The sequence below is a fragment of the Mauremys reevesii genome, linkage group 12 (genome assembly GCF_016161935.1).
Source record: "Mauremys reevesii isolate NIE-2019 linkage group 12, ASM1616193v1, whole genome shotgun sequence".
Taxonomy (NCBI): domain Eukaryota; kingdom Metazoa; phylum Chordata; order Testudines; family Geoemydidae; genus Mauremys; species Mauremys reevesii.
Genome location: NC_052634.1, coordinates 25,738,217 through 25,757,711, shown reverse-complemented (window position 1 = coordinate 25,757,711; position 19,495 = coordinate 25,738,217). Strand labels below are relative to the sequence as shown.

Genomic DNA, 19,495 nt, shown 5'->3' with positions numbered 1-19,495 from the left:
CAGCGCCTCAGCTCAGTTCCAGGCTCCACTTCCACCTGCTCAGAGCGCAGAGCTCCCAGGCTAAGCCTGAAGTTGGAAGCGGGAGACTCTGTAACCAGCTGGGCCCCATGGCTGGTGCCTGTGATCTCAGCTCCTGGGGAGGCTGAGGCCGGCGGATCGCTTGAGCTCAGGAGTTCTGGGCTGCAGGGGGATGTGCCGATCAGGTGTCCGCACTACGTTTGGCATCAATATGGTGATCCCGGGGAAGCTTGGGGTCCCCAAGTTGCCTAAAAAGGGGTGAACCGGCCCAGGTCGGAAACAGAGCAGGTCAAAACTCCCGTGCTGATGAGTTGTGGGATCGTGCCTGTGAATAGCCCCTGCAGCATAGCCTGGGCAAGACAGTGAGACACAGACACCCCCTGCAGAGCCTGGAGCGGGGGATGGGAGCACCCACATGCTGGGGATTCTGACTTGGTGGAAGGGATGCACCCAAGCAACATGGATCTTGAAAAGGGGAAGAGAGACACCCACAGATCCCAGATGGGGGCAGGCAGGGGAAACCACACACTGGAGCTAGATCATGGGGTGGGGGACAGAGACACCCACCAAAGGTCCTGCATGGGAGCACCCACGTGAGGGGGATCTTGAACTGGGAGGAGGGAAGCAGCATGTAGCAGAGGTTCTGAAGGGGGAACAGGGACACCCACACACCAGGTGTCTTGCAGCAAGAGCTGCAGTCTTGATTTACACAGGGCAGTGATGGGGAATTAACCACGTCCCTTGCAGAGCTTGTTCCACTAGATGATTAGCCTTATTGATCAACACTACGAGTTTATATCGAATTTAGCAGCGTTAAATCGCATTAACCCTGCACCCGTCCACACAATGAAGCCCTTTATATCGATATAAAGGGCTCTTAATACCGATATCTGTACTCCTCCCCGACGAGGGGAGTAGCGCTGAAATCGATATTGCCATGTCGGATTAGGGTTAGTGTGGCCGCAATTCGAAGGTATTGGCCTCCAGGCGCCATCCCACAGTGCACCATTGTGACCACTCTGGACAGCAATCTGAACTCGGATGCACTGGCCAGGTTGACAGGAAAAGCCCTCCGAACTTTTGAATTTAATTTCCTGTTTGCCCAGCGTGGAGTGCCGATCAGCACAGGTGACCATGCAGTCCCAGAATCCAAAAAAGAGCTCCAGCATGGACCGTAGGGGAGATACTGAAGCTGATCTCTGTATGGGGAGATGAATCTGTTCTATCAGAACTCCGTTCCAAAAGACGAAATGCCAAAATATTTGAAAAAATCTCCAAGGCCATGATAGACAGAGGCCACAACAGGGACTCAACACAGTGCTGAAACTTAAGGAGCTGAGACAAGCATACCAGAAAGCCAAAGAATGAAATGGATGCTCACAGAGGGAGGGGCGACTGACGACTGTAGCTATCCCACAGTTCCCGCCCTCTCCGAAAACCATTTGAATTCTTGGCTGATTTCCCAAAGCCTGAAGGGTCAAAAACATTGTTGCAGGTGGTTCAGGGTATATGTCATCCCCCCACTCCCCCCGTGAAAGCAAAGGGAAAAAAATCATTTCTCGCCTTTTTTCAATGTCACCGTATGTCTACTGGATGTTGCTGTCAGACGCGGTGCTGCAGCGCTACACAGCAGCATCCTCTTCCCTTCCCTTCCCTTCCGGATGGCAGATGGTACAGTAGGACTGGTATCTGTCATCATTGTCCAGTGAGTGCTCCTGGCTAGCCTCAGTGAGGTCGCCCGGGGGCGCCTGGGCAAAAATGGGAATGACTCCCAGGTCATTCTCTTCTTTAAGCTTTGTCTAATGGAGATTCAGTCCTGCCTGCAATATCATAGCAGCTGGAGGCTGCCTTCCCCTCCCACTTTGAGCTCTACTTGCACAGGCAATAAAGTCAGTGTTGTTTCAAATTCCTGCATTCTTTATTACTTTGTCACACAAATAGGGGGATAACTGCCATGGTAGCCCAGGAGGGGTGGGGGAGGAGGGAAGCAATGGGTGGGGTTGTTGCAGGGGCACCCCCTAGAATGGCATGCAGCTCATCATTTCTGTGGGATGTCTGGGGCTCTGACCTGGATCGGCCGTTTGCTTCTCTGGTTCTTTTGTAGGCTTGCCTGATAGAACTGACTCTCCCTTTAGACAAAACTTAAAGAAGGGAATGACCTGGGGAGTCATTCCCATTTTTGTCCATATGCCCCCAGCCAACCTCACCAAGGCCAGCCAGGAGCACCCATGACAGCAGTAAATGGTACAGTATAACTGGCAACTGTCATTGTCAACTTGCAAAGCAGCAGACGGGACGGTATGGCTGGTAACCATCTTTGCTAACTTGCAAAAGGCAAGGGGATGCTGCTGTGTAGCACTGCAGTACCGCGTCTGTCAGCACCATCCAGTAGAGATACAGTGACAGTGAGAAAAGGCTGAACGGGCTCCATGGTTGCCGTGCTATGGCATCTGCCCGGGCAATCCAGGGAAAAGGGCGCGAAATGATTGTCTGCCGTTGCTTTCACAGAGGGAGGATTGACTGAAGACATTTACCCAGAATCACTCACGACACTGTTTTTGCCCCATCAGGCATTGGGATCCCAACCCAGAATTCCAGTGGGCGGGGGAGACTGTGGGAACTACGGGATAGCTATGGGATAGCTACCCACAGTGCAACGCTCCGGAAATCGATGCTAGCCTCGGTACATGGACGCATACCGCCGAATTAATGTGCTTAGTGTGGCCACGTGCACTCGACTTTATACAATCTGTTTCCAAAAACTGGTTTCTGTAAAATTGGAATAATCCCATAGTGTAGACATACCCTGTGATTAACAACTTTGGTGGCTAATTGAAAGGCTGATTGTTCAAACCCAAGTGAAGATGGAGGTGTTTTTTTTTTTAGTGATGAGAATCCAGTATATATTAACAAGCAGAAAATCTCCTCAATGCTGCTCTAGCCTCATTGGGCAAGCATAAGTGGCATTTTTGCCAGATGCGTTGGTGGTATAGTGGTGAGCATAGCTGCCTTCCAAGCAGTTGACCTGGGTTCAATTCCCAGCCAATGCAGGGATACGATGTTTTCTTCCCTGGGAATTGGTTTAATTTCAGTCACATTGTATCAGTTTATCAAGGGAATGAGAGAATCAATGTCCTACAGGTCATTCAACACACAATGAAGGAAGAAAGGGGCGGGACTGTACAATGAGCTGTTGGAGTTATCCTGGTATTACAATGTTTGGTTTTTTTTTTTTAAATCTTTACTTCCCTCTCCCTTTTAGTCTCAGAGCCTTTAAGGTCAGAAGGGACCAGTGTGATCATCTAGACCGACCTGCTGCACCTTGCAGGCCAAAAGACCCCACCCACCCGCTCCTGTAATAGACCCGGGAGGGGAGGCAGCTCGGTGCACTGCCCCTACCCCAGGCAGCACATGGAGGCCCTCTGCTCCCCTCCCCCAATGGGTGTGCAGAGATGTGCCAGCAGCACTGAGGTGGCTCTGTGCCCACTCTGCCTCCGTCCCTCCGTGCCGCTCCCAGAAGTGGTTGGCACGTCCCAGCATCCCCTGGGGCGGGGGAGTGTCTCCATTCACTGCCTCTGCCCCGAGTACCAACTCCGCAGCTCCCATTGGCCAGGAACTGCAGCCAATGGGAGCTCTGGGAGCAGTGCCTGCAGACAGCGGCACACAGACACCCCCTGCCATGGCCCACCTAGGAGCTGCTGCCGGAGGGTTGTGTGTACCAGTCACTTTGGGAGCTGCAGTGCCCGGGGTAAGTGCCACCCCTCCTGCACCCCAACCCCCTCCCCCAGCGCAGAGCCCGCACCCCGCACCCAAATTTCCTCCCAGAGCTTTGCTTGTCATCCTTTCACCCAGAACTGTCCTTCTTCTCCTGGGCTGCAAGTAGCCATCCCTGGGAAGCCAAGAGGCAGGCACAGGATTCTACCTTCCAGCAGCCAACCGCACCTCCCCAGGCTTTGCAGAACGACTGGTGACGCTCTACTAACCCCACTTAGCTGCACTGAGGTGCTTAGCTTCTGCCCTGCCTTCCTCAGCTCGACTTTCCTCTTTTCCCCCATTCCTGCCTCACTTCCTCCTTTGGCAAGTCACGCAGAGGAGGCAGCAGGAAGAGCCGGCCGCCATAGGCCAACCTCCAAGGGCAGAGGAGACCAAGCCACAAGGCTTCAAAGGGTGACTGGCCAAGGTCCTCTAGCTTTCCCATACTGAGGCTAAGGCTTTTTCCCAGCTCATTTCACCACCCTCTATCCTGCAGGGGTTGGGGTTATCGCAGATGTTACCCAAAATTGGGCCAGCTAGTCAGCGTAGGGAGGACTAATGACCCAACAGAGTTTGGCAGAAAGCAGCACGTTTATTATACTGACAGCTAAGCTCAAAAGAAGAAGCGGGGGGTGGTGGTGTCACAGTCACACACTCACGCTTCCAGGACAGGCACAGCACTGGAGATGTCAGGATTCTGCAAGGTAAGTGTCCCACAGCGCAGCTATGGATGGTGCAATGAAGGGTGTGATCGCTGCCTAATTAGAGTCCCAGACACCTTGTCTACCTGGGAGCTCTTCTGCTCTTCAACCAGCCCATTCATCCCACGAGCATTCCAGGAGGGAGCGGGAGGGGAAAAGCCACTTCACAGGCATTCAGAGAGGGAGAGGAGACAAAAGTGGGAGCAGGGGAAGTGTAACAGACCTTTTGAGCATAGAAATCACTGCTGCTCCTACAACAGCAGGGATAGGCCACTAGGAGCTGGGAAAATTAAGCCATCATGTTTCTGAACCAGGGACCTTTTACGTGTCAAGCAAACGTGATAACCACTACACTACAGAAACTCTGTCACAGGGCTCTGCCCCTCCCTTCATAAGACCATAAGAATGGCCATATTGGGTCAGACCAAAGGTCCATCCAACCTCACATCCTATCTGCCAACAGTGGCCAATGGCGGGTGCCCCAGAGGGACTGAACCTAACAGGTAATGAGCAAGTGATCTCTCTCCTGCCATCCATCTCCACCCTCTGACAAACAGGCTAGGGGCACCATTCCTTACCCAGCCTGGCTAATAGCCATTCATGGACTTATCCTCCATTAATTTATCTGCAAAAAGAAAGATGAGTACTTGTGGCACCTTAAGCCTGGTCTACACTAGGCGTTTAAACCGGTTTTAGGAGCGTAAAACCGATTTAACGCCACACCCGTCCACACTAAGAGGCCCTTTATATCGGTATAAAGGGCTCTTTAAACCGGTTTCTGTACTCCTCCCTAACGAGAGGAGTAGCGCTAATATCGGTATTACCATATCGGATTGGGGTTAGTGTGGCCGCAGATCGACGGTATTGGCCTCCGGGCGGTATCCCACAGTGCACCACTGACCGCTCTGGACAGCAATCTGAACTCGGATGCAGTGGCCAGGTAGACAGGAAAAGCCCCGCGAACTTTTGAATATTTCCTGTTTGCCCAGTGTGGAGCTCTGATCAGCACGGGTGGTGATGCAGTTAAAAATCAAAATAAAGAAAGAGCTCCCGCATGGACGATGCGGACGTGATCGCTGTAAGGGCAGGCAAATCTGTTCTATCAGCGCTCCGTTACAGAAGACGAAATTCAAAAGGAGTGACTGACGACATTTACCCAGAACCACCCGCAACAATGATTTTTGCCGCATCAGGCACTGGGATCTCAACCCGGAAATTCCAAGGGGCGGGGGAGGCTGCGGGAACTATGGGATAGCTACGGAATAGCTACCCACAGTGCAATGCTCCAGAAATCGACGCTAGCCTCGGACCGTGGACGCACACCACCGATTTAATGTGTTTAGTGTGGCCGTGCACACTCGATTTTATACAATCTGTTTTGTTAAACCGGTTTATGTAAATTCGGAATAATCCCGTAGTGTAGACGTACCCTTAGAGACTAACAATTTTATTTGAGCGTAAGCTTTGCTGGGCTAAAACCCACTTCATTGGATACATGCAGTGGAAATACAGCAGGGAGATATATATATATATACACAGAGAACATGAAAAAAAATGGGTGTTGCCATACACACTATAACGAGAGTGAACAGTTAAGGTGAGCTATTATCAGCAGGAGAAAAAAAACCTTTTGTAGTGATAATCAGGATGACCCATTTCCAACAGTTGACCAGAAGATGTGAGTAACAGTAGGGGGACAAATAAATATGGGGAAATAGTTTGTCTTTGTGTAATGACCCATCCACTCCCAGTCTTTATTCAAGCCTAATTTAATGGTGTCCAGTTTGCAAATTAATTCCAATTCAGCATCTCTCGTGGGAGTCTGTTGTTGAAGGTTTTTTGTTGTAATATTGCGACTTTTAGGTCTGTAAATGCGTGACCAGGAGATTGAAGTGTTCTCCAACTGGTTTTTGAATGTTATAATTCTTGACATGTGATTTGTGTCCATTTATTATTTTACGTGGAGACTGTCTGGTTTGGCCAATGTACATGGCAGAGGGGCATTGCTGGCATATATCACATTGGTAGATGTGCAGGTGAACGAGCCTCTGATAGTGTGGCTGAAGTGATTAGGTCCTATGATGGTGTCCCCTGAATAGATATGTGGACAGAGATGACAATGGGCTTTGTTGCAAGGATAGGTTCTTGGGTTAGTGTTTTTGTTGGTGAGTATTTGCTTCAGGTTGGGGGGCTGTCTGTAAGCAAGGACTGGCCTGTCTCCCACGATCTGTGAGAGTGAGGGATCATCCTTCAGGATAGGTTGTAGATCCTTGATGATGCCCTGGAGAGGTTTTAGATCTGGCTCCAGTTCACACTGTGGATGCTCAGGTACTAAGAGTACAATAATAACAACAGCGCAGTTGGCAGGATTTGAACCTGCGCAGGGAAACCCCAATGGATTTCTAGTCCACCGCCTTAACCACTCAGCCACAACTACTTGGTATGCAGCTGGTCCACTACATGATGATTCTGTTCTCACTGAATTGTCACTTCAAATTGCTCAGACCAGCTTCCCCAGCACACTCATGACTGCGCATCAGTGTAAGTGTGTCCTTGGCTGAACAGCGAGAATTCCTGCCCATTTCCCTTCTGGTTGGAACAGGATGAGAGCGTGTTTGTGTGAATGACATTGCTGTAGATTGTTGTTCATTCCCCACTCTGACAATTCAGACAGTCCCTTTCCTAGTCAAATCTCCACACATCGTTCCAATAGCTGGGGGCAGGATTTCTCTGGGGCAGTGAAATTTTTTCAGGGGGCTGGTGCATGAACTCAGCCTTGCATTCCACCCTTGATGTTTCATGGACTAACAACAGCAGAAAGAAAGAGCTGAGCCAATATCTCCTTGGCAGGGATGCAGGTGGCCACGTCCCCTCTGTCTGACCGTCGCCATTGCAGGAGAGAAGGATTCACTGGAATCGAATGTCCTGGCTCAGACCAGAGACACAGGGAGGTTGCTACATAGCACCTTGGGAGCCTGGGTGTTTCTCTGCTTCTCGCCAGCTGGGGAAAAGCCTCTTGGGGTAAAATCTCCTGCCCCACTGCCAAAGTGAGCATGAAGAGTGGGAACAGTAAGAGGCTCCACCAGGTGGGCTGGCCCTGCTTTCCTACCATCTTCTGATGTTGGCCACAGAGCATCAGCAGCCGCCCCGCATGCTCCTCTGCGGGTGGCCTTCAGTGAGTGTTTGGCATGGCAGTGAGCAGCCTTGCTGGGTGTTTTTGTGCCTGTCTGAAGGCCACACATAGGCATGGTCCTGCCCTCCTCTGGCCCTGACCTTGGTTGCTCTGTGGCTTTTAAGCCTTCCCTTGGAGCTGTCAGCACCAGCCGACTCTGCTCTAGGTGCCCAGAGGAGGAGAGGTGCTGGGCTCCAGCCTGGGAAGCCTGGCCCTGGCCCTGCTTCCTTTAAATGCCATGTGGGCAAGAGGAAGAGTGTGGCAGCTACAGGGACCAAAGTTGTGGACATCAGGTGAAGCAGCAAGAAACCCAAGCATCAGGTCAACCCACAGGAATCTCTAGCCAGACGGTTAAGTTCTAGGACCCCACCCTCTGGCGGCCCAGCTGGACCAGAGACCCATCTCCAATGGGCACCAGTGACCCAGGAGGAGGAGAAAAAAAATCACTCTAACTCAGCTAGGGACAGAGTAACAAAGCACCTTGAGCTTCAAGGCTTTGCAGCAAACCAACATACCTGCCACAGGTCCCACTGAGATTCAAACTCAGATTCCAGGATTCAAAGTCCTGAGTGCTGCCCATTACACCATGGGACCTGCTGCTGTTTTGTTTTCTAGACCCCTGTGACTCTCAGCTGGCTGGTTTGCACTCTGCACTTATTGCTTCCCACCAGCGGCTTCCTCTCGCAGGACTCTCTCTCCTCCTCCAGCAACTATAGTCCTGCACTACCAGATCCGCGGGTCCTGCCCTGAGTCCCCGCATCCCCCTGCTTTGTCTCCGTTCCTTGCAGGCTGCAAAAATGTCAGGGGAGGCCACCCCTCCCTTCACTCGGTGCTCCTGCTCATATCGGCCAGCTGCAGCCTCATCTCCTGGAACTCGGGCAGCTGTTGCTTGATCTGGTCGTACAGTCACACGCTGACTGGCTCCCCTGCCTGGATGCTCTTGTGGAAATCCCACAGGCGACGCTGCAGGACTTGGCGCTGTTGGTTTCTTTAATGTTGAGATGTTTCCCCAGCCACTGGAACAAAGCCGTCAACTCCTCCCTCACCGACTCCCACCAATCCCCCTGGTTGCCATAGGACCCTCTGATGCTTTCCCATTCTGCCAACATCGCCAGGCCTCACCCCCTGCTCCTTTATCTTGCAAGCTCTGGCTGTTCAGCTTCAATATCCTCTGCCCTGGGTCAGGGACAGGGGCAGCTCCAGGCACCAGCGCAGCAAGCTGCGGGGGGTGGCCTGCCGATCGTTGTGAGGGTGGCAGTCAGGCTACCTTCAGCAGCCTGCCTGCAGGAGGTCCCCTGGTAATGCGGATTCGGCGGCATGCCTGCGGGAGCTCTGCCAGTCCTGCAGCTTCATCGGCAATTCAGTGGTGGTTACGCCGAAGGCACGGGACCGGCAGACCTCCCTCAGGCATGCCGCCAAATCTGTGTTACCAGAGGACCTCCTGCAGGTGTTGGGATAGATCTGTATTACATTATATACTAATGTTAGATGTGTAGAAAGTGTGACTAGAAAGGAGCAGTGTGACGGTGCAGCCCGTGGGAGCCAGCTGAGGTCACTCAATCAGGGTGAACTGCAAACAAAACGGGGCAGACAAACCCCAAATGCTGGTGGTTATTCCAATATTTAGATTTACCAACCTGCACAAAACAGCTTCTGTAGCACCTCACTGGTCACTCAGAAGTCCAAACAACGCAGTTTCCTTAAAGTGCCCAGCCTCAGGCCTCCATCCAGACACACACGTCAAATATGATGATGATTCCTGAAAATCTTATCTCATCATATAAAAGAAAAGGTTCTTCCAATCCCAAAGGATCAGCCACACACCCAGGTTCAATTATAACTTAGATCTTACCCAAAATAGACGCCACAGCCAATTGTTATTAACTCAGCTAGAATTTATTAAAGAAGAAAAGAGAGAGAGAGAGTGTTGGTTAAAAGATCAATATACAGACAGACTTGAATTCAATTCTTGAAGTTCAGATGCATAGATGAGGTGAGCTTGTAGTTGCCAAAAGTACTTTTAGAAATGGTCGAGAGGTTATAGTCCAATGTCCATATTCAGGGTGACCCCAGTCACTGACTCGGGATCTCAATGCTTAAGGTTTCCCCCTCTTGAAACCCAAAGCAGATCTGAGATGAAGCAGGATCATGTCCCAGGGTTCTTATACATTTCCAGCAGCCTTTTGGCCTGATAAAACAATGGGCTTAACTCCTTCTCCCAAACATCCTGGCAATTAGCACAGGGTAATTTACCCATTAAACAGTTCAGATCCAGGTTAGCACAATCTTCAAAGAGACACAGAGACAATAATACTATTTCACTCAAGTATCATCATAAATGTTAATATTCCTTTTCTGATCTTTGAATTAAAACTACAGCAATAGACAAGACTTGTTTGCTGATATCACAAGACCTGAGCAAACATCTCCCCTTCTACCTCTAACAATGCAGACTTGCATTTCAAAGCTCTGTTCATTTATAGATCTTCCTAACCAAACCTTAAGGTTCACCCATGGGTCAGGTCAGTGGGTGAGGTGAGTTGATTAACTCTTTCTGGCCCTGTCACCTTTCAATGAAATATTATATTATACTCATACCGTCACAGGAGGTCAGGAATGGGATGGCAGGGGCTGCAGGTCGGGAGTGAGGGGCACTGGTAGAGCTGGGGGAAGCCCAGGGGGCTGCGGGTCGGGAGTGAGGGGCACCAGCAGAACTGTGAGTCTGGAGGTCAGGGCTGGGATAGCAGGGGCTGCGGGTTGGGAGTGAGAAACACCACCAGAGCTGGAGGGAGCCCAGAGGGCTGCAGGTTGGGAGTGAGGGGCACTGGTAGAGCTGGGGGAACCCAGGGGGCTGCGGGTCAGGAGTGAAGGGCACCATCAGAGCTGGAGGGAGCCCAGGGGGCTGCGGGTCGGGAGTGAGGAGCACCACTAGAGCTGGGGGGAACCCAGGAGGCTGCAGGTCGGGAGTGAGGGGCACCAGCAGAGCTGTGAGTCTGGAGGTCAGGACTGGAATGGCAGGGGCTGCGGGTCGGGAGTGAGTGGCACCATCAGAGCTGGAGGGAGCGCAGGGGGCTGCGGGTCGGGAGTGAGGGGCACCAGCAGAGCTGTGAGTCTGGAGGTTAGGACTGGGATAGCAGGGGCTGCGGGTCGGCAGTGAGGGGCACCATCAGAGCTGGAGGGAGCGCAGGGGGCTGCGGGTCGGGAGTGAGGGGCACCAGCAGAGCTGGAGGGAGCGCAGGGGGCTGCGGGTTGGGAGTGAGGGGCATCAGCAGAGCTGTGAGTCTGGAGGTCAGGACTGGGATGGCAGGAGCTGCGGGTCGGGAGTGACGGGCACCATCAGAGCTGGAGGGAGCGCCGGGGGCTGCGGGTCGGGAGTGAGGGGCACCAGCAGAGCTGGAGGGAGCGCAGGGGGCTGCGGGTTGGAAGTGAGGGGCACCATCAGAGCTGGAGGGAGCGAAGGGGGCTGCGGGTCGGGAGTGAGGGGCACCAGCAGAGCTGTGAGTCTGGAGGTCAGGACTGGGATGGCAGGGGCTGCGGTTCGGGAGTGAGGGGCACCAGCAGAGCTGTGAGTCTGGACGTCAGGACTGGGATAGCAGGGGCTGCGGGTCGGGAGTGAGGGGTGTCACAGAGTCCCCAGGCGATGCTCTGGAACTGCTCCCCACAAAGCCAGGCAGGACTCTGGGGAGCCTCCTCTCCCATAGAGCAGACTGTCTTCAGGGCAAGAAGCTCACACGGCTTCACCTCCTGGGTCTATCCTTGGAGCAATCAGCATCATCTGCCCCTCCGTGCGCTTCCCACAGCGCGTCCGCCCAGGCGGGGTCCTGGGGAAGCCAGAGGGTCCTGCCCCCCCACTTCACAGTCAGACGTGACTCTCAGCCAGCCAGTAACACAGAGGTTTATTTAGATGACAGGAACACAGTCGAAAACAGGTCTTGCCGGTACAGACAACAGGATCCTCCTTTAGTTAGGTCCATCTGGGGCCCCAGGGAGGCCACAGCCCTGTTGGGAGGCCCGAGCCCCATGGGGGCTCCCCTCCATTTCCCAGCCAGCTTCCAAAACTGCCAACCCCCCTCCAGCCCCTCCTCTCTGGGCTTTGTCTCCTTCCCAGGCCAGGAGGTCACCTGACCTCTTTGTTCTCCCACATCTTTAGCATCCCCTTGCAGGGGGGAAGGGCCTGGCCATTAGTTGCCATGGAGACTTCGTCACATGACCCAGTCTAGACGAAGTGAGGCAGAGTTTGGGCCAACATCAGTTTGGAACAGCCCAACTTAACCCGGCAGTTTTCTCAAAGTATCTGCTGTTGTAACCGCACGTGGTGTGGCCGTGCGAACCCCAAAGGTATCAAACATGAAAGACACATAAGGCCAGTTACGGGGACGTTTCCATGGCCAGGCCTGAGGGTTAAGCAGCTGGGCTCTAACAGCTGCCTCCTCAAAAGGAAAAGGGGCCTCAGCACCCATAAAAATAACTGGTTGCAAAAATCAATTGTCCTGCATCCATCACCACTTTAAATTCTGACCTCTCCTGCCCGATGTGTCTTTGTTTAGCAAACAAGTGAACTGGGGAACTCTGTGGCTGTTACCCTCTAACTCAGGAGAAGGTTACACATCTTGACTCAAGCAATATTCCTCTTGAAAAAAAATTATTTTAAAGTTTATCAAAATAAATTCCATTTGAAATAGAAATAATTACAATCTACGCTGGGGCTCTATTTTCATACATGCTATTTCTCTCCCATGTTCCCCCACTCTAATTCCTTTGGAGTGAGGTTTTACTTTTCAAGATTAGCCACCATTTCCGATATAGTAGGAGGGGCAGGGAGAGAACTAGAAGAAAACCTGAATTATATTGTAACACTGAAAGTTATCACATAATCAGCCTCTTACTTTACACTAATTAACTTCATGTTTAATTTCATTAACAACTTATTCAAAGATTACAAAATATAAACCTATAGGGCAGTTTTCTCTTAATTCCCATTTCCACCCAGTGAGCTTTGTGTGAAATCACATTCTACAATAACCTAGGAGCCTTCCATTTCTGTGAGTTCATTTCGTCCTGGGTCTTCTCCCAAAGTGTGGGTGGAAGAGCTCTCATGCTAGTGGGTAGGTTGCATCATGAGAAAACCACCTGTGCTCTATTTCCACACTTTCTAATCTTTCAAAGTAGCAGGAGGTGGAGAAGTGATACAAATGCTTAAGACCTAATAGCAAAACTAAGAGACAAAACCACGGAGTCAGGACTCAGCATTCATGTATCCTGCAGTCTGAACTTGGAATCTGATACATTCCCTCATTGGCTACCATCATTTGCCCAGCATGGAACTGCTTCTTGTCCAGCAAGTCAGCCAGACTGGGACCCATAGGCATGGAATGGCTCAGAAGGAATCAGCTGTTTCTCTCTGTGCTTTATGAAACTTTGGATCCAAATGGTAAAAGACAGTTGTTCCCAATTTAATCATGGCGTCCTTTACGAGTGGGACCAATGCCACTTAACTAGGGAACAGCGTTCTAAAAATAGTTTACCTGGGCCACAGGTCACCATAGCTTCCATCTCTAGGGTGAAAATCAAAATCTGCAGTTTCTCCCTGAGTTCTTGTCAAATCTTTGACCTTTCTTGGAGTAATTTTACACGTCTCTGGTGTAGAATTCTTCACCAACCACACAACGTATCAATAGCGATAGTGAGGCACAACTCTATGCCCTTTCATTTCTTTAATCTGGTGGCACAGATTTAAATTAGGGACTAAATTCAGGTGCGGCTTAGAATCCTTGTAAAACACCAAATGTCAGGTCTCTATTGAAAACAGGTCTCTTTCTGCAGCTATATCACATTCAACACAGATTTCATTTTCTGCATATTTGCAGCATCTCCCAGGGGTGAGCAGAACAGAGACATCACTTCCATTTTCCCCATCCCTACCTAGATAGGAATTGCATTTCCCAAATAATAGGCAACACGCACCTGATTAGGAAGGCGATATCTTCAGGAGTCACCTCCTGCAGGGCCTGGGCCACAACTGCTTTGGGGGCCAAATGCAGGCGTATCGTGCTTAGTTCCAAGCCATTTGCTAGGGACTCGTTTTCCCAGCCCTTTAGAAAAAATACTGACCTAACCAATTGAACAACAGGGGGATTGGGACGGTGATGGGGAATAAAGAACAGGGAGCTGCAAAAGGCAGAAGCAGGCAACTCATCTAGGGGAGCTGAGAGACCACAGTGAACATGGTGCAAAGGTCGCTCTGTGGGAATTCGCAATTGTGATTTTTTAAAAAACAATCTTTGTCCAGCCGGAATCAAGGTATTTCTTACAATTCTCTCATATGTGGATTTTCTTATGTCTAACAAGGTGTGAGCTCCGATTGAAGCTTTTCCCGCACTCAGAGCACGTGTAGGACGTCTCTCCACTGTGGATTCTCTGATGAGAGATGAGGGCTGAGCTATAACTGAAGCGTTCCCCACACTCAGAGCATGTGTAGGGCACCTACCCGTGTGGATTCTCTGATGTGTGATCAGGGAAGAGCTCTGCTTAAAACTCTTCCCACACTGAGCGCATGTGTAGGGCGTCTCTGCTATGTGGATTGTCCGATGTCTGATAAGGTTGGAGCTCTGACTGAAGCTTTTCCCGCACTCAGAGCACATGTAGGGCTTCTCCCCTGTGAATTCTCTGATGTGTGAGAAGGTCTGAGCTCCATTGAAGCTGTTCCCACACTCATGGCACATGTAGTGTGTCTCTTCCAAGTTGATGCTCTCGCGTGTAATAAGGTCTGAGTGGCTACTGAAGTTTTCCTCTGGCCTCTGCTGAGTCTCACAGGCTTTTGTTCTTTCTGGGAGTGCACAACTCCTGGAAACATTCCCTTTGGGTCTTCCTGATAACGTCCCATGTGCTTCTACTTGCTCACATCTTCCTGCTGGGGTGTCTCCTCGTTCTCACTTGCCATCCCACCACCTGATGGGAGACAAAGAGAATCCAGACATAGGTCACTCCTTGTGCCGGAGAGAAAGGAATCTCAGAGAGAGGAATGGAAAAAGGTGTGAACAAACCAAAATATGTGTGGGAGAAATCAAAGCTATCAGGAGCTGATTTTCCCCAAACCCTTCCCCAGAGCAGAGAGAGGAAGGGATCAGTTCTGGGTGTGCATCTCACCAGAACTCTCAGGGGAAAGTGAGATTGGGGAGGGACCTGCTGCCAACTGTCAGTCAGGATAGGTGGGAAGCCATGAGTGACATCTGCCTAATGATTCCACATCTGCAGGGAACAGTTCTGAACTTGGAGCACTTACAACTGGGAGAGTCTTTGTAGGGCATCCCAAAGGTTTCCTGTATTCACAGACAGTTGTTGAGATGGTTCACCCAATTCCTCACCTGTGCACACAGCTCTCAGGAGCACTTTTTTCTAGAGCCATAGAGGTCTGAGACTCACGGCTGTTCCCCTCATTCCAGCTGCGAGATCACATCAGGTCTGGAAACTGGAAACCCTGAGAAGGGAAAGAAAAAAAGGAAGGTCCATGGAATTTGTGGGATACTTGTCACAAGGAATATTCCATGGTTTTAACCCCAGCTCATTTTTAAGACGTAACACCCCAAGGCCGGCTTCCTTGGCTCAAAGTGGCAGAAGAGTTATTATTATAACTCATATTCATGACCTTAGTGCCTAAGAGCCAATGAACCATGGGCCCCTGTTGTGCTAGGCACAGCACAAAGTCAGAATAGTAGATGGCCCATGCCCTGAAGAATTTACAGTCTAAATAGACAAGACAGACACAGATGAGGGAAGAGGTGGAACCCACCAGCAGAGTGAACTATGTGAAGGCAGAGGGATAGATCTGATGAACACAGGTATAGAACTTGAGACTATTGTATTTAATGTTATGACTAGGGCCAGTGTTTTCCGGAAATTGCTGCTATTACTGCATTTCCCCCTGAAACTACTCTTCATTTCTGGAATCACCCTTTGTATCCAGAATAGCTGAACAGAAGGTGGTTGGGGATGCAGGGTCACAAACCCCACATTTCTGCCTGGAGACCCCTGACTCCTCCCCAGGGCACGGGGCAGAGGCTGGGGGCTGGCTGCTTTTGAGACTTGCTGCCAATTTCTTCCCTCCTCATACAAGTCTGGGCTCAGAAAAAACACTGGAGCTTCCCCTTGGGAGATGGGGCACTTGGCAGTGGGACGTCGGGCTCCCTCATCGTGCTGCAGCGCAGACGGTGCTCGCACCTGCTCTCGGCTGCGTCCACAGCACCTCTCCCCTGCTCCTCTCCCCTGCACACAGCTGGTTCATGCCCTGTCTCCCCAGCAAACAGCCGGCTCCAGGCTCTCAATGCCCAGGGTCTGGGCCTCACCTTCCCCACACAGCTGGCTCCTGTCCCCTCCCCCCAATGCACTTTCCGGCTATAAAGGATTATATGTTGCTCATGCTTGTCAATTACTCTGTTTTCGCTGCCAGCAAACACTGGCCCTACTTATGACTGTTATCTGTATCTTTGAGCCAGCCCTTGAAAGCACGAATACTTCACAGACTGTGGTGCTGAGATGGGCCAGATGATACCGGGGAGGCTGAGGGATGGGGGGATGGGTTTCCTGTGCAATCTGGTGTCACTAAGGCTGGATCTCAAGGCTGGTTATGCAGAACTCCATCTTCTGAAGCTTTGCCCCGCACAGAAAGGGGCAGTGACTGATTTTACCTCTTTCGGGAGACTGAAGATGACAGACTTTTTGGGGAGAAACAGTTGAGTTTGAGCTGACTGAGAAGGGCCTTTTTGGGCTACAAACTGACATGACCTGATAACCCAGATGTAAGCTTTTAAAGAAGGTTTTTAATATACTTTGGAATGATCGGGGATTCCCAAGAAAAATTTTGATGCTTTTCTTGCTTTATATCTTTTCCCCATAAGGCACACTGACACTGTCATGGATCCACAGGATCTGTGCAATGCCCTGGCTTTTAAACTGTCCTTGGGAGGTGTCCCTTGAGTGCACTAGACCCCCAAGGGCTCCCACTCTTCCACAAGGACAGGCCATGTAGCTTCAGCACCTGAGACTGAGCCTCTGGCTTCAACACTCCTATTTCAACCTGTGAGCTCTGCCAGCAGGTCCAGCCGAACTACACTCCTGTTCAGTGACTGTTCCTCAGTCAATGCACAGAGCAAGTTTGTGCTGTGACACTCGGCAGACTTTTAAAACATAGCAGGGTTCATTAGTCAACTGAAATACAGCACTGAACGTCTTTAGATTAGCACAGAGAAGCAAAGACGACGATACAGTCCATACTGGGCAATGCCCTTGAGCCAGGCTGCTGTAGAAAACAGTTTGGTTTCCTTTCACTGAGCCTGTCCATTTGTCTTTGCTCCAGTAGAGCTCCCTGCATCTGCAAACCCAGTTCTTCCTGCTCCCAAAAACATAACGAGTCCGTGTATGTTTCACTCAGCCAAGCTGAGATCCTCCCATGGACAGGTGACAATTATTCCCTTGTCTCTGTCAGGTATTCCATTGATGTAGGTTGGTCCCAGCCTGTCCTTAATGACCCATTCATATCACCCCATGACAGCTCAGTGACAAAACACCTCATGTCTCCTGCTCTTTATAATCATGGCAATACCAACCACAGAGGGAAACTGAGGTGTGTATTGGCATCACCAAAATTCCTGTCTCTCTCACACACACACTGCTCACAGCCCTTGGAGAGAAAGCAAAGCACGGGAACTGGAGGTTAGTCCAGTGAACACAGTGGAGGACAAGCTGCAATCCTCACACCCTGGTGAAACAGGAGAGGCATGTGGGTCCCCACCCATAGAGAGGGGCTGGCTAGAGGCCTGATACCTGAGAGGCCATTCCTTGAGCAGACCATGGAGGCAGGTCAAAGGTTTCGCTACCCCAGAACTGTGGCATCGCAAAAGCAGATTTTGGGGAATTAGGAAATCTAGTGACTCAGGTGTAATGGGAGGGAGAATTAAACTCCCCCAGTGTGTGGAGAAGGCTGGGGAATTAAGCACTAAAATTCAGGAGCAACAGCCCCTAATTCTTCCGAAAAGAAGGAAGTTTGGGGTGGGCTTTAGCAATTCGGTTGCACCACATTCATAGATTGGAATTATTAATTAATAAGTGATGTAAATCATGAGTATTAATGCTTGATGCTTAATTATGGATGTCCCAAAGGCCACGTATGGGTTGGGGCAGCTATTGACATTCTTGTAGTCAGAGAAAAGGAGCAGATATGGTATATAGCCATCCTAAGGAAGTGGATAAAATACCTCTCCTAGTTACCAGTTTTTCATTTTGTCGGGTCCCTGAGACAGTGTAAACTGAAGCAGGGCTCCCTTCTGATGGTCTCCTTTGCCCGTCGATCTTTCTTTCCAATGGTGTCCATATCTTGTAAGTATGCACAGTGCAAAACCCTCTTTACTGTACTTACCTTAGTTTAATCGTTACGTGTATTGAGCCTGGCCTATGATTTCAGTTATAACTGTCTGGATTAAATCACGTTTCTGTGCGTTTCACCAAATTCCATCTTCTCAATTAACTCTGAGTAGCCATGTACAAGGGCAAGTTGTGCCCCAACCTGTAATCTTATAAGTGTAGAAACTGTCCAGGCTACACCACCGCCCTGTGACATCATCAGCCAAGCGCCCATTGGTGCCTGGGACGTGGCCCTGGTGTGGGAGGGAGGATGCAGCAAGGACTCAGGGTCGGAGGCCGGGGTGACTATGCATTGAGATGGGGAGGTCATATGGGGAGGGGGGTAATGAGTGGGAGAGGGAGGTCAAGAGTTATAATAATAATAATAATATTGGGGGGGAAACGTTTAATGAAGTGAAACTGAACAGAAAGAAAACTGGAGTGGAGGCTCTAAAGCAACAAGGCTTGGGAAGGGATTTGGGGTAAAAGGTCTGGGATCCCCCACAGCTCCAGATCCCCAAACCTCTCCTCCCTCCCACTGACCCACCCAGCCCTCTTCCCGGGTGCCCTTCCTCCACACTCCCCTCCCCCTCTTCCCACTACTCTCAGCCAGCACCACCTCCGGCCACCTTGGGAACTTCTTGTGTTCTCTCCTCGTCTCTCACAACCTCCTCCCTCCCTGCTGCTTCTTAGCTCTAACCCTGCACACTCCCTCCCCATGTCCTGGCACCCCAGAATTATCTACTCCTCCCTTCTCCTCCACTCCCACGGCTTTGTTCTCCCTTCACCCGTGGGCTCCAGAATGGCAACATTATACACTCTCCTATCAAAAGAGGAGCTCACCTGACTGTCACACAAGCCATGAATGAGTCATACACCTATTAACTCAATTTAGAATTCTACAGGAGGCGTATTTTCCTCCTAAAATGAGGAAACGGCATGAAAGCTACAGTGATTAATGTAGTTATTAAGGTATCCTATAAGGATACATTAAATGCAATTTTAAAATTACTGTTGGCACCAAAAAGGCAAATGTCCAAAAATTATTTTAGTGGGTGGGAGATAAGGCAAAAAAAGGAGGGCAAGGGAACTTGTCAAAACTTGTATGACAAATAAAGGTATAAAGTTATCACTGCTCAGGTTTTTTAGAGCCCCCACAGCTTCTAATAACCGAGGGGACAGGACTCCTTACCCAGCGAGGTCACCGTCTCATAGTTCTCCTGCATGACACCCCTGTACAGGGCTCTCTGAGCAGGGTCCAGCAGAGACCCTCTCTCCTGGTGAAATACACAGCCACCTCCTCGAAGGTCACCGGCCCCTGAAAGAGTGAGAGTCCCACACTCAGTATCTACTGCACCACTCACAACCCCACCACTCATGGGGGAAAGGAGCCAATCAAAGGGAAGCTCTGGCTGGCTCACAGGCAGGAGTCCCACCCCCACCCTGCTCAGAGCAG

General features: G+C 50.7%; 3 non-coding genes across 3 annotated transcripts; 1 reads left to right on the top strand and 2 right to left on the bottom strand.

Moving 5' to 3' along the window:
- Positions 1-2,996: 2,996 nt before the first annotated feature.
- TRNAG-UCC lies at positions 2,997-3,068 on the top strand. The gene has a single exon. It is a non-coding gene; the product is annotated as a tRNA-Gly (tRNA).
- A 3,759-nt stretch (positions 3,069-6,827) lies between these two features.
- On the bottom strand, positions 6,828-6,909 carry TRNAS-AGA. Its single transcript has one exon. It is a non-coding gene; the product is annotated as a tRNA-Ser (tRNA).
- Positions 6,910-8,166: 1,257 nt separating this feature from the next.
- TRNAQ-UUG lies at positions 8,167-8,238 on the bottom strand. The gene has a single exon. It is a non-coding gene; the product is annotated as a tRNA-Gln (tRNA).
- Positions 8,239-19,495: the final 11,257 nt, after the last annotated feature.